The following is a 15088-nucleotide window of genomic DNA, read 5'->3' on the forward strand; positions in this document are numbered from 1 at the left end:
ATGTATGCCCTGCTGACTGCAAATTTTGAGGTCGATTGTACTTGTAGTTTCAGAGAACATGTGGATTTTTTTTCAGAAGTGACGTAAGAACAATATTAAATTTCAATTTTTCTTGAATAATTGAGAGTTTGTTCCTTCAATAAACTGTCATGATTAAACAGTCATACAGATTGATTGATTGATTGATTGATTGATTGATTGATTGTTTAGTTGGTTAGTTGGTTGGTTGGTTGGTTGGTTGGTTAAACACGTTGGATAGGGTCAATTGAAACACGGAAAAAGAAACTAAGAAGATCTTGGACCCTATATTAAACACATGAGACGGAAACATGATTGATTGATCATGATCATGATCATGATTGATTGATTAATTGATTAGTTGGTTGGTTGGTTGGTTGGTTAAACACGTTGGATAGGGTCAATTGAAACACGGAAAAAGAAACAAAGAAGATCTTGGACCCTATATTAAACACATGAGACGGAAACATGATTGATTGATCATGATCATGATTGATTGATTGATTGATTGATTGATTGATTGATTGATTGATTGATTAGTTGGTTGGTTGGTTGGTTGGTTAAACACGTTGGATAGGGTCAATTGAAACACGGAAAAAGACACAAAGAAGATCTTGGACCCTTTATTAAACACATGAGACGGAAACATGATTGGTTGATCATGATCATGATTGATTGATTGATTGATTGATTGATTGGTTGGTTGGTTGGTTGGTTGGTTGGTTGGTTGGTTGGTTGAACCCTATAAGAAACACATGAGACGGAAACATGATTGATTGATTGATCATGATCATTATTGGTTGATTGATCATGATCATGATTGATTGATTGATTGATTGGTTGGTTAGTTGGTTGGTTGGTATGTTGGTTGGTTGGTTGGTTGGTTGGTTGGTTGAAATTCAAACACACATAAAACTGTTTAAATAGTGCCAAAACCACATAATTTGATGACCTTGACCTTTGACCTTGTAACCTTCGTCAAGGTCATTGCTCCACAAGGTCATTGCAAAAGACCCTATGGGTCAAGGACCTTTTGTTTAAGAGTTTTGCCTAAAAATGGCTTTTTAAAAACCATCGATGGGAGTTATGTCCCTTACATGATGGTAAAATCAATATAGTCATCATGTAAAAAAGTTGCCCCTTGAAGTACCAAGCATTTTTCACTGCTTAATTTTTTTGTATCTATAACCGTTCAAGAGTTATAGGGAAATCAAAGACATATGAAAATCTAAAATATGACCTTGACCTTTGACCTTGACCTAATTTTCTAAGTTAGGAATCAGGGGACTCAAATAAAAACATTCCAGGGTTATACGGTTAACGGTTTATGAGTTAAAAAAACATACCGACAAATTTATTCCGTAAAGATAGATAACTCCTATAAAATTTCTTCGAATCGCTTCGATCCAAATACGCCAAAAATTACTGAGGATGTAACGAACAATTTGTAAAATGAATTTTGTCGATATCTTTTTTTGTTACGAAGGAGATGCACACAGATGATAAACAGTGAATAGGGAGATAACTCTTACAAAGAAAATGGTTTGGCTTAGCAGGGTGAAATTTAAAAGCGCATAAACTATACGATACAATATGAGAAATATTTAAGCGACATATTGCGAAACAAACATTTATCGCAAGAACAAAATTTGGCGGAAAAAAAAAATAATAATAATAATCAGAACAAATACAATAGGCTTTCCACAGAAAAGTGGAAAGACCTAATAATATGGAAAAATTTGGAGTTGTCGTTCGTTTTACGTTGATAGGATAGATAGCACACAACCTACATTCAGTTGTAAGTGGAGGGTTAAAAAAACGGGGGGGGGGGGGGGGGGGGGGGGGGGGAGCAAAAGGGAGATTTTTTTTTTTTATTAACGGAACAGAATGGTTAAAAAGGTTTTTTACAATATAAATCAATTGCTTTAAAAAAGCAATTGTAGGGGGTCTTTCCCCCTTTAAAATTAATTGAATTGGGGGGGGGGGGGGGGTTGTTTGTTTGTTTGTTTGTTCGTTTCTGTATGGGGTCTATATTATTGTTACCGGAGAAGTTTCATGTTTAGTTTGGAAAGTTTTTCTTTTATTTTAGGTACAGCGCGCGCGCCACATCACGTGACACGGGTTTATAATAACGAAAAGATAGTCTTTTTATTTCTTTTTAGGTGGGGACGTTAAACAGACAACATCTATAGAGATGGAATGTACACAATGTAATTTCTTTTGTCATTGTAGGAAATTGACATTTTGATGACAGTTCACAAGTAGTGCATGTTTTGGATTTAATTGATCCGGTGTAACTTTAAAACACATTTATTGATTATTTTCTGATAATGTACATTTTTCAGCACCTGTTTGTAACACAGATTAGTATTTCAAACTCGGAGCGGACATTTTATTGTAGGTTTTTACTGAGATTTACGGACCTAGCAAGCGATTTTTACGGCATTGCCATTTCTTTTCTCTAGGAAAAGCTTTGAGAGATATCTGCACCAAGTTTTTTTATAAACGTTTAGTACATGTATGCCCTGCTGACTGCAAATTTTGAGGTCGATTGTACTTGTAGTTTCAGAGAACATGTGGATTTTTTTTCAGAAGTGACGTAAGAACAATATTAAATTTCAATTTTTCTTGAATAATTGAGAGTTTGTTCCTTCAATAAACTGTCATGATTAAACAGTCATACAGATTGATTGATTGATTGATTGATTGATTGATTGATTGTTTAGTTGGTTAGTTGGTTGGTTGGTTGGTTGGTTGGTTAAACACGTTGGATAGGGTCAATTGAAACACGGAAAAAGAAACTAAGAAGATCTTGGACCCTATATTAAACACATGAGACGGAAACATGATTGATTGATCATGATCATGATCATGATTGATTGATTAATTGATTAGTTGGTTGGTTGGTTGGTTGGTTAAACACGTTGGATAGGGTCAATTGAAACACGGAAAAAGAAACAAAGAAGATCTTGGACCCTATATTAAACACATGAGACGGAAACATGATTGATTGATCATGATCATGATTGATTGATTGATTGATTGATTGATTGATTGATTGATTGATTGATTAGTTGGTTGGTTGGTTGGTTGGTTAAACACGTTGGATAGGGTCAATTGAAACACGGAAAAAGACACAAAGAAGATCTTGGACCCTTTATTAAACACATGAGACGGAAACATGATTGGTTGATCATGATCATGATTGATTGATTGATTGATTGATTGATTGGTTGGTTGGTTGGTTGGTTGGTTGGTTGGTTGGTTGGTTGAACCCTATAAGAAACACATGAGACGGAAACATGATTGATTGATTGATCATGATCATTATTGGTTGATTGATCATGATCATGATTGATTGATTGATTGATTGGTTGGTTAGTTGGTTGGTTGGTATGTTGGTTGGTTGGTTGGTTGGTTGGTTGGTTGAAATTCAAACACACATAAAACTGTTTAAATAGTGCCAAAACCACATAATTTGATGACCTTGACCTTTGACCTTGTAACCTTCGTCAAGGTCATTGCTCCACAAGGTCATTGCAAAAGACCCTATGGGTCAAGGACCTTTTGTTTAAGAGTTTTGCCTAAAAATGGCTTTTTAAAAACCATCGATGGGAGTTATGTCCCTTACATGATGGTAAAATCAATATAGTCATCATGTAAAAAAGTTGCCCCTTGAAGTACCAAGCATTTTTCACTGCTTAATTTTTTTGTATCTATAACCGTTCAAGAGTTATAGGGAAATCAAAGACATATGAAAATCTAAAATATGACCTTGACCTTTGACCTTGACCTAATTTTCTAAGTTAGGAATCAGGGGACTCAAATAAAAACATTCCAGGGTTATACGGTTAACGGTTTATGAGTTAAAAAAACATACCGACAAATTTATTCCGTAAAGATAGATAACTCCTATAAAATTTCTTCGAATCGCTTCGATCCAAATACGCCAAAAATTACTGAGGATGTAACGAACAATTTGTAAAATGAATTTTGTCGATATCTTTTTTTGTTACGAAGGAGATGCACACAGATGATAAACAGTGAATAGGGAGATAACTCTTACAAAGAAAATGGTTTGGCTTAGCAGGGTGAAATTTAAAAGCGCATAAACTATACGATACAATATGAGAAATATTTAAGCGACATATTGCGAAACAAACATTTATCGCAAGAACAAAATTTGGCGGAAAAAAAAAATAATAATAATAATCAGAACAAATACAATAGGCTTTCCACAGAAAAGTGGAAAGACCTAATAATATGGAAAAATTTGGAGTTGTCGTTCGTTTTACGTTGATAGGATAGATAGCACACAACCTACATTCAGTTGTAAGTGGAGGGTTAAAAAAACGGGGGGGGGGGGGGGGGGGGGGGGGGGAGCAAAAGGGAGATTTTTTTTTTTTATTAACGGAACAGAATGGTTAAAAAGGTTTTTTACAATATAAATCAATTGCTTTAAAAAAGCAATTGTAGGGGGTCTTTCCCCCTTTAAAATTAATTGAATTGGGGGGGGGGGGGGGGGGGTTGTTTGTTTGTTTGTTTGTTCGTTTCTGTATGGGGTCTATATTATTGTTACCGGAGAAGTTTCATGTTTAGTTTGGAAAGTTTTTCTTTTATTTTAGGTACAGCGCGCGCGCCACATCACGTGACACGGGTTTATAATAACGAAAAGATAGTCTTTTTATTTCTTTTTAGGTGGGGACGTTAAACAGACAACATCTATAGAGATGGAATGTACACAATGTAATTTCTTTTGTCATTGTAGGAAATTGACATTTTGATGACAGTTCACAAGTAGTGCATGTTTTGGATTTAATTGATCCGGTGTAACTTTAAAACACATTTATTGATTATTTTCTGATAATGTACATTTTTCAGCACCTGTTTGTAACACAGATTAGTATTTCAAACTCGGAGCGGACATTTTATTGTAGGTTTTTACTGAGATTTACGGACCTAGCAAGCGATTTTTACGGCATTGCCATTTCTTTTCTCTAGGAAAAGCTTTGAGAGATATCTGCACCAAGTTTTTTTATAAACGTTTAGTACATGTATGCCCTGCTGACTGCAAATTTTGAGGTCGATTGTACTTGTAGTTTCAGAGAACATGTGGATTTTTTTTCAGAAGTGACGTAAGAACAATATTAAATTTCAATTTTTCTTGAATAATTGAGAGTTTGTTCCTTCAATAAACTGTCATGATTAAACAGTCATACAGATTGATTGATTGATTGATTGATTGATTGATTGATTGTTTAGTTGGTTAGTTGGTTGGTTGGTTGGTTGGTTGGTTAAACACGTTGGATAGGGTCAATTGAAACACGGAAAAAGAAACTAAGAAGATCTTGGACCCTATATTAAACACATGAGACGGAAACATGATTGATTGATCATGATCATGATCATGATTGATTGATTAATTGATTAGTTGGTTGGTTGGTTGGTTGGTTAAACACGTTGGATAGGGTCAATTGAAACACGGAAAAAGAAACAAAGAAGATCTTGGACCCTATATTAAACACATGAGACGGAAACATGATTGATTGATCATGATCATGATTGATTGATTGATTGATTGATTGATTGATTGATTGATTGATTGATTAGTTGGTTGGTTGGTTGGTTGGTTAAACACGTTGGATAGGGTCAATTGAAACACGGAAAAAGACACAAAGAAGATCTTGGACCCTTTATTAAACACATGAGACGGAAACATGATTGGTTGATCATGATCATGATTGATTGATTGATTGATTGATTGATTGGTTGGTTGGTTGGTTGGTTGGTTGGTTGGTTGGTTGGTTGAACCCTATAAGAAACACATGAGACGGAAACATGATTGATTGATTGATCATGATCATTATTGGTTGATTGATCATGATCATGATTGATTGATTGATTGATTGGTTGGTTAGTTGGTTGGTTGGTATGTTGGTTGGTTGGTTGGTTGGTTGGTTGGTTGAAATTCAAACACACATAAAACTGTTTAAATAGTGCCAAAACCACATAATTTGATGACCTTGACCTTTGACCTTGTAACCTTCGTCAAGGTCATTGCTCCACAAGGTCATTGCAAAAGACCCTATGGGTCAAGGACCTTTTGTTTAAGAGTTTTGCCTAAAAATGGCTTTTTAAAAACCATCGATGGGAGTTATGTCCCTTACATGATGGTAAAATCAATATAGTCATCATGTAAAAAAGTTGCCCCTTGAAGTACCAAGCATTTTTCACTGCTTAATTTTTTTGTATCTATAACCGTTCAAGAGTTATAGGGAAATCAAAGACATATGAAAATCTAAAATATGACCTTGACCTTTGACCTTGACCTAATTTTCTAAGTTAGGAATCAGGGGACTCAAATAAAAACATTCCAGGGTTATACGGTTAACGGTTTATGAGTTAAAAAAACATACCGACAAATTTATTCCGTAAAGATAGATAACTCCTATAAAATTTCTTCGAATCGCTTCGATCCAAATACGCCAAAAATTACTGAGGATGTAACGAACAATTTGTAAAATGAATTTTGTCGATATCTTTTTTTGTTACGAAGGAGATGCACACAGATGATAAACAGTGAATAGGGAGATAACTCTTACAAAGAAAATGGTTTGGCTTAGCAGGGTGAAATTTAAAAGCGCATAAACTATACGATACAATATGAGAAATATTTAAGCGACATATTGCGAAACAAACATTTATCGCAAGAACAAAATTTGGCGGAAAAAAAAAATAATAATAATAATCAGAACAAATACAATAGGCTTTCCACAGAAAAGTGGAAAGACCTAATAATATGGAAAAATTTGGAGTTGTCGTTCGTTTTACGTTGATAGGATAGATAGCACACAACCTACATTCAGTTGTAAGTGGAGGGTTAAAAAAACGGGGGGGGGGGGGGGGGGGGGGAGCAAAAGGGAGATTTTTTTTTTTTATTAACGGAACAGAATGGTTAAAAAGGTTTTTTACAATATAAATCAATTGCTTTAAAAAAGCAATTGTAGGGGGTCTTTCCCCCTTTAAAATTAATTGAATTGGGGGGGGGGGGGGGGTTGTTTGTTTGTTTGTTTGTTCGTTTCTGTATGGGGTCTATATTATTGTTACCGGAGAAGTTTCATGTTTAGTTTGGAAAGTTTTTCTTTTATTTTAGGTACAGCGCGCGCGCCACATCACGTGACACGGGTTTATAATAACGAAAAGATAGTCTTTTTATTTCTTTTTAGGTGGGGACGTTAAACAGACAACATCTATAGAGATGGAATGTACACAATGTAATTTCTTTTGTCATTGTAGGAAATTGACATTTTGATGACAGTTCACAAGTAGTGCATGTTTTGGATTTAATTGATCCGGTGTAACTTTAAAACACATTTATTGATTATTTTCTGATAATGTACATTTTTCAGCACCTGTTTGTAACACAGATTAGTATTTCAAACTCGGAGCGGACATTTTATTGTAGGTTTTTACTGAGATTTACGGACCTAGCAAGCGATTTTTACGGCATTGCCATTTCTTTTCTCTAGGAAAAGCTTTGAGAGATATCTGCACCAAGTTTTTTTATAAACGTTTAGTACATGTATGCCCTGCTGACTGCAAATTTTGAGGTCGATTGTACTTGTAGTTTCAGAGAACATGTGGATTTTTTTTCAGAAGTGACGTAAGAACAATATTAAATTTCAATTTTTCTTGAATAATTGAGAGTTTGTTCCTTCAATAAACTGTCATGATTAAACAGTCATACAGATTGATTGATTGATTGATTGATTGATTGATTGATTGTTTAGTTGGTTAGTTGGTTGGTTGGTTGGTTGGTTGGTTAAACACGTTGGATAGGGTCAATTGAAACACGGAAAAAGAAACTAAGAAGATCTTGGACCCTATATTAAACACATGAGACGGAAACATGATTGATTGATCATGATCATGATCATGATTGATTGATTAATTGATTAGTTGGTTGGTTGGTTGGTTGGTTAAACACGTTGGATAGGGTCAATTGAAACACGGAAAAAGAAACAAAGAAGATCTTGGACCCTATATTAAACACATGAGACGGAAACATGATTGATTGATCATGATCATGATTGATTGATTGATTGATTGATTGATTGATTGATTGATTGATTGATTAGTTGGTTGGTTGGTTGGTTGGTTAAACACGTTGGATAGGGTCAATTGAAACACGGAAAAAGACACAAAGAAGATCTTGGACCCTTTATTAAACACATGAGACGGAAACATGATTGGTTGATCATGATCATGATTGATTGATTGATTGATTGATTGATTGGTTGGTTGGTTGGTTGGTTGGTTGGTTGGTTGGTTGGTTGAACCCTATAAGAAACACATGAGACGGAAACATGATTGATTGATTGATCATGATCATTATTGGTTGATTGATCATGATCATGATTGATTGATTGATTGATTGGTTGGTTAGTTGGTTGGTTGGTATGTTGGTTGGTTGGTTGGTTGGTTGGTTGGTTGAAATTCAAACACACATAAAACTGTTTAAATAGTGCCAAAACCACATAATTTGATGACCTTGACCTTTGACCTTGTAACCTTCGTCAAGGTCATTGCTCCACAAGGTCATTGCAAAAGACCCTATGGGTCAAGGACCTTTTGTTTAAGAGTTTTGCCTAAAAATGGCTTTTTAAAAACCATCGATGGGAGTTATGTCCCTTACATGATGGTAAAATCAATATAGTCATCATGTAAAAAAGTTGCCCCTTGAAGTACCAAGCATTTTTCACTGCTTAATTTTTTTGTATCTATAACCGTTCAAGAGTTATAGGGAAATCAAAGACATATGAAAATCTAAAATATGACCTTGACCTTTGACCTTGACCTAATTTTCTAAGTTAGGAATCAGGGGACTCAAATAAAAACATTCCAGGGTTATACGGTTAACGGTTTATGAGTTAAAAAAACATACCGACAAATTTATTCCGTAAAGATAGATAACTCCTATAAAATTTCTTCGAATCGCTTCGATCCAAATACGCCAAAAATTACTGAGGATGTAACGAACAATTTGTAAAATGAATTTTGTCGATATCTTTTTTTGTTACGAAGGAGATGCACACAGATGATAAACAGTGAATAGGGAGATAACTCTTACAAAGAAAATGGTTTGGCTTAGCAGGGTGAAATTTAAAAGCGCATAAACTATACGATACAATATGAGAAATATTTAAGCGACATATTGCGAAACAAACATTTATCGCAAGAACAAAATTTGGCGGAAAAAAAAAATAATAATAATAATCAGAACAAATACAATAGGCTTTCCACAGAAAAGTGGAAAGACCTAATAATATGGAAAAATTTGGAGTTGTCGTTCGTTTTACGTTGATAGGATAGATAGCACACAACCTACATTCAGTTGTAAGTGGAGGGTTAAAAAAACGGGGGGGGGGGGGGGGGGGGAGCAAAAGGGAGATTTTTTTTTTTTATTAACGGAACAGAATGGTTAAAAAGGTTTTTTACAATATAAATCAATTGCTTTAAAAAAGCAATTGTAGGGGGTCTTTCCCCCTTTAAAATTAATTGAATTGGGGGGGGGGGGGGTTGTTTGTTTGTTTGTTTGTTCGTTTCTGTATGGGGTCTATATTATTGTTACCGGAGAAGTTTCATGTTTAGTTTGGAAAGTTTTTCTTTTATTTTAGGTACAGCGCGCGCGCCACATCACGTGACACGGGTTTATAATAACGAAAAGATAGTCTTTTTATTTCTTTTTAGGTGGGGACGTTAAACAGACAACATCTATAGAGATGGAATGTACACAATGTAATTTCTTTTGTCATTGTAGGAAATTGACATTTTGATGACAGTTCACAAGTAGTGCATGTTTTGGATTTAATTGATCCGGTGTAACTTTAAAACACATTTATTGATTATTTTCTGATAATGTACATTTTTCAGCACCTGTTTGTAACACAGATTAGTATTTCAAACTCGGAGCGGACATTTTATTGTAGGTTTTTACTGAGATTTACGGACCTAGCAAGCGATTTTTACGGCATTGCCATTTCTTTTCTCTAGGAAAAGCTTTGAGAGATATCTGCACCAAGTTTTTTTATAAACGTTTAGTACATGTATGCCCTGCTGACTGCAAATTTTGAGGTCGATTGTACTTGTAGTTTCAGAGAACATGTGGATTTTTTTTCAGAAGTGACGTAAGAACAATATTAAATTTCAATTTTTCTTGAATAATTGAGAGTTTGTTCCTTCAATAAACTGTCATGATTAAACAGTCATACAGATTGATTGATTGATTGATTGATTGATTGATTGATTGTTTAGTTGGTTAGTTGGTTGGTTGGTTGGTTGGTTGGTTAAACACGTTGGATAGGGTCAATTGAAACACGGAAAAAGAAACTAAGAAGATCTTGGACCCTATATTAAACACATGAGACGGAAACATGATTGATTGATCATGATCATGATCATGATTGATTGATTAATTGATTAGTTGGTTGGTTGGTTGGTTGGTTGGTTAAACACGTTGGATAGGGTCAATTGAAACACGGAAAAAGAAACAAAGAAGATCTTGGACCCTATATTAAACACATGAGACGGAAACATGATTGATTGATCATGATCATGATTGATTGATTGATTGATTGATTGATTGATTGATTGATTGATTGATTAGTTGGTTGGTTGGTTGGTTGGTTAAACACGTTGGATAGGGTCAATTGAAACACGGAAAAAGACACAAAGAAGATCTTGGACCCTTTATTAAACACATGAGACGGAAACATGATTGGTTGATCATGATCATGATTGATTGATTGATTGATTGATTGATTGGTTGGTTGGTTGGTTGGTTGGTTGGTTGGTTGGTTGAACCCTATAAGAAACACATGAGACGGAAACATGATTGATTGATTGATCATGATCATTATTGGTTGATTGATCATGATCATGATTGATTGATTGATTGATTGGTTGGTTAGTTGGTTGGTTGGTATGTTGGTTGGTTGGTTGGTTGGTTGGTTGGTTGAAATTCAAACACACATAAAACTGTTTAAATAGTGCCAAAACCACATAATTTGATGACCTTGACCTTTGACCTTGTAACCTTCGTCAAGGTCATTGCTCCACAAGGTCATTGCAAAAGACCCTATGGGTCAAGGACCTTTTGTTTAAGAGTTTTGCCTAAAAATGGCTTTTTAAAAACCATCGATGGGAGTTATGTCCCTTACATGATGGTAAAATCAATATAGTCATCATGTAAAAAAGTTGCCCCTTGAAGTACCAAGCATTTTTCACTGCTTAATTTTTTTGTATCTATAACCGTTCAAGAGTTATAGGGAAATCAAAGACATATGAAAATCTAAAATATGACCTTGACCTTTGACCTTGACCTAATTTTCTAAGTTAGGAATCAGGGGACTCAAATAAAAACATTCCAGGGTTATACGGTTAACGGTTTATGAGTTAAAAAAACATACCGACAAATTTATTCCGTAAAGATAGATAACTCCTATAAAATTTCTTCGAATCGCTTCGATCCAAATACGCCAAAAATTACTGAGGATGTAACGAACAATTTGTAAAATGAATTTTGTCGATATCTTTTTTTGTTACGAAGGAGATGCACACAGATGATAAACAGTGAATAGGGAGATAACTCTTACAAAGAAAATGGTTTGGCTTAGCAGGGTGAAATTTAAAAGCGCATAAACTATACGATACAATATGAGAAATATTTAAGCGACATATTGCGAAACAAACATTTATCGCAAGAACAAAATTTGGCGGAAAAAAAAAATAATAATAATAATCAGAACAAATACAATAGGCTTTCCACAGAAAAGTGGAAAGACCTAATAATATGGAAAAATTTGGAGTTGTCGTTCGTTTTACGTTGATAGGATAGATAGCACACAACCTACATTCAGTTGTAAGTGGAGGGTTAAAAAAACGGGGGGGGGGGGGGGGGGGGAGCAAAAGGGAGATTTTTTTTTTTTATTAACGGAACAGAATGGTTAAAAAGGTTTTTTACAATATAAATCAATTGCTTTAAAAAAGCAATTGTAGGGGGTCTTTCCCCCTTTAAAATTAATTGAATTGGGGGGGGGGGGGGGGTTGTTTGTTTGTTTGTTTGTTCGTTTCTGTATGGGGTCTATATTATTGTTACCGGAGAAGTTTCATGTTTAGTTTGGAAAGTTTTTCTTTTATTTTAGGTACAGCGCGCGCGCCACATCACGTGACACGGGTTTATAATAACGAAAAGATAGTCTTTTTATTTCTTTTTAGGTGGGGACGTTAAACAGACAACATCTATAGAGATGGAATGTACACAATGTAATTTCTTTTGTCATTGTAGGAAATTGACATTTTGATGACAGTTCACAAGTAGTGCATGTTTTGGATTTAATTGATCCGGTGTAACTTTAAAACACATTTATTGATTATTTTCTGATAATGTACATTTTTCAGCACCTGTTTGTAACACAGATTAGTATTTCAAACTCGGAGCGGACATTTTATTGTAGGTTTTTACTGAGATTTACGGACCTAGCAAGCGATTTTTACGGCATTGCCATTTCTTTTCTCTAGGAAAAGCTTTGAGAGATATCTGCACCAAGTTTTTTTATAAACGTTTAGTACATGTATGCCCTGCTGACTGCAAATTTTGAGGTCGATTGTACTTGTAGTTTCAGAGAACATGTGGATTTTTTTTCAGAAGTGACGTAAGAACAATATTAAATTTCAATTTTTCTTGAATAATTGAGAGTTTGTTCCTTCAATAAACTGTCATGATTAAACAGTCATACAGATTGATTGATTGATTGATTGATTGATTGATTGATTGTTTAGTTGGTTAGTTGGTTGGTTGGTTGGTTGGTTGGTTAAACACGTTGGATAGGGTCAATTGAAACACGGAAAAAGAAACTAAGAAGATCTTGGACCCTATATTAAACACATGAGACGGAAACATGATTGATTGATCATGATCATGATCATGATTGATTGATTAATTGATTAGTTGGTTGGTTGGTTGGTTGGTTAAACACGTTGGATAGGGTCAATTGAAACACGGAAAAAGAAACAAAGAAGATCTTGGACCCTATATTAAACACATGAGACGGAAACATGATTGATTGATCATGATCATGATTGATTGATTGATTGATTGATTGATTGATTGATTGATTGATTGATTGATTGATTAGTTGGTTGGTTGGTTGGTTGGTTAAACACGTTGGATAGGGTCAATTGAAACACGGAAAAAGACACAAAGAAGATCTTGGACCCTTTATTAAACACATGAGACGGAAACATGATTGGTTGATCATGATCATGATTGATTGATTGATTGATTGATTGATTGGTTGGTTGGTTGGTTGGTTGGTTGGTTGGTTGGTTGGTTGAACCCTATAAGAAACACATGAGACGGAAACATGATTGATTGATTGATCATGATCATTATTGGTTGATTGATCATGATCATGATTGATTGATTGATTGATTGGTTGGTTAGTTGGTTGGTTGGTATGTTGGTTGGTTGGTTGGTTGGTTGGTTGGTTGAAATTCAAACACACATAAAACTGTTTAAATAGTGCCAAAACCACATAATTTGATGACCTTGACCTTTGACCTTGTAACCTTCGTCAAGGTCATTGCTCCACAAGGTCATTGCAAAAGACCCTATGGGTCAAGGACCTTTTGTTTAAGAGTTTTGCCTAAAAATGGCTTTTTAAAAACCATCGATGGGAGTTATGTCCCTTACATGATGGTAAAATCAATATAGTCATCATGTAAAAAAGTTGCCCCTTGAAGTACCAAGCATTTTTCACTGCTTAATTTTTTTGTATCTATAACCGTTCAAGAGTTATAGGGAAATCAAAGACATATGAAAATCTAAAATATGACCTTGACCTTTGACCTTGACCTAATTTTCTAAGTTAGGAATCAGGGGACTCAAATAAAAACATTCCAGGGTTATACGGTTAACGGTTTATGAGTTAAAAAAACATACCGACAAATTTATTCCGTAAAGATAGATAACTCCTATAAAATTTCTTCGAATCGCTTCGATCCAAATACGCCAAAAATTACTGAGGATGTAACGAACAATTTGTAAAATGAATTTTGTCGATATCTTTTTTTGTTACGAAGGAGATGCACACAGATGATAAACAGTGAATAGGGAGATAACTCTTACAAAGAAAATGGTTTGGCTTAGCAGGGTGAAATTTAAAAGCGCATAAACTATACGATACAATATGAGAAATATTTAAGCGACATATTGCGAAACAAACATTTATCGCAAGAACAAAATTTGGCGGAAAAAAAAAATAATAATAATAATCAGAACAAATACAATAGGCTTTCCACAGAAAAGTGGAAAGACCTAATAATATGGAAAAATTTGGAGTTGTCGTTCGTTTTACGTTGATAGGATAGATAGCACACAACCTACATTCAGTTGTAAGTGGAGGGTTAAAAAAACGGGGGGGGGGGGGGGGGGGGAGCAAAAGGGAGATTTTTTTTTTTTATTAACGGAACAGAATGGTTAAAAAGGTTTTTTACAATATAAATCAATTGCTTTAAAAAAGCAATTGTAGGGGGTCTTTCCCCCTTTAAAATTAATTGAATTGGGGGGGGGGGGGGGGTTGTTTGTTTGTTTGTTTGTTCGTTTCTGTATGGGGTCTATATTATTGTTACCGGAGAAGTTTCATGTTTAGTTTGGAAAGTTTTTCTTTTATTTTAGGTACAGCGCGCGCGCCACATCACGTGACACGGGTTTATAATAACGAAAAGATAGTCTTTTTATTTCTTTTTAGGTGGGGACGTTAAACAGACAACATCTATAGAGATGGAATGTACACAATGTAATTTCTTTTGTCATTGTAGGAAATTGACATTTTGATGACAGTTCACAAGTAGTGCATGTTTTGGATTTAATTGATCCGGTGTAACTTTAAAACACATTTATTGATTATTTTCTGATAATGTACATTTTTCAGCACCTGTTTGTAACACAGATTAGTATTTCAAACTCGGAGCGGACATTTTATTGTAGGTTTTTACTGAGATTTACGGA

This window comes from Mytilus trossulus, unplaced genomic scaffold (genome assembly GCF_036588685.1).
Source record: "Mytilus trossulus isolate FHL-02 unplaced genomic scaffold, PNRI_Mtr1.1.1.hap1 h1tg000343l___fragment_1__unscaffolded, whole genome shotgun sequence".
Lineage (NCBI taxonomy): Eukaryota > Metazoa > Mollusca > Bivalvia > Mytilida > Mytilidae > Mytilus > Mytilus trossulus.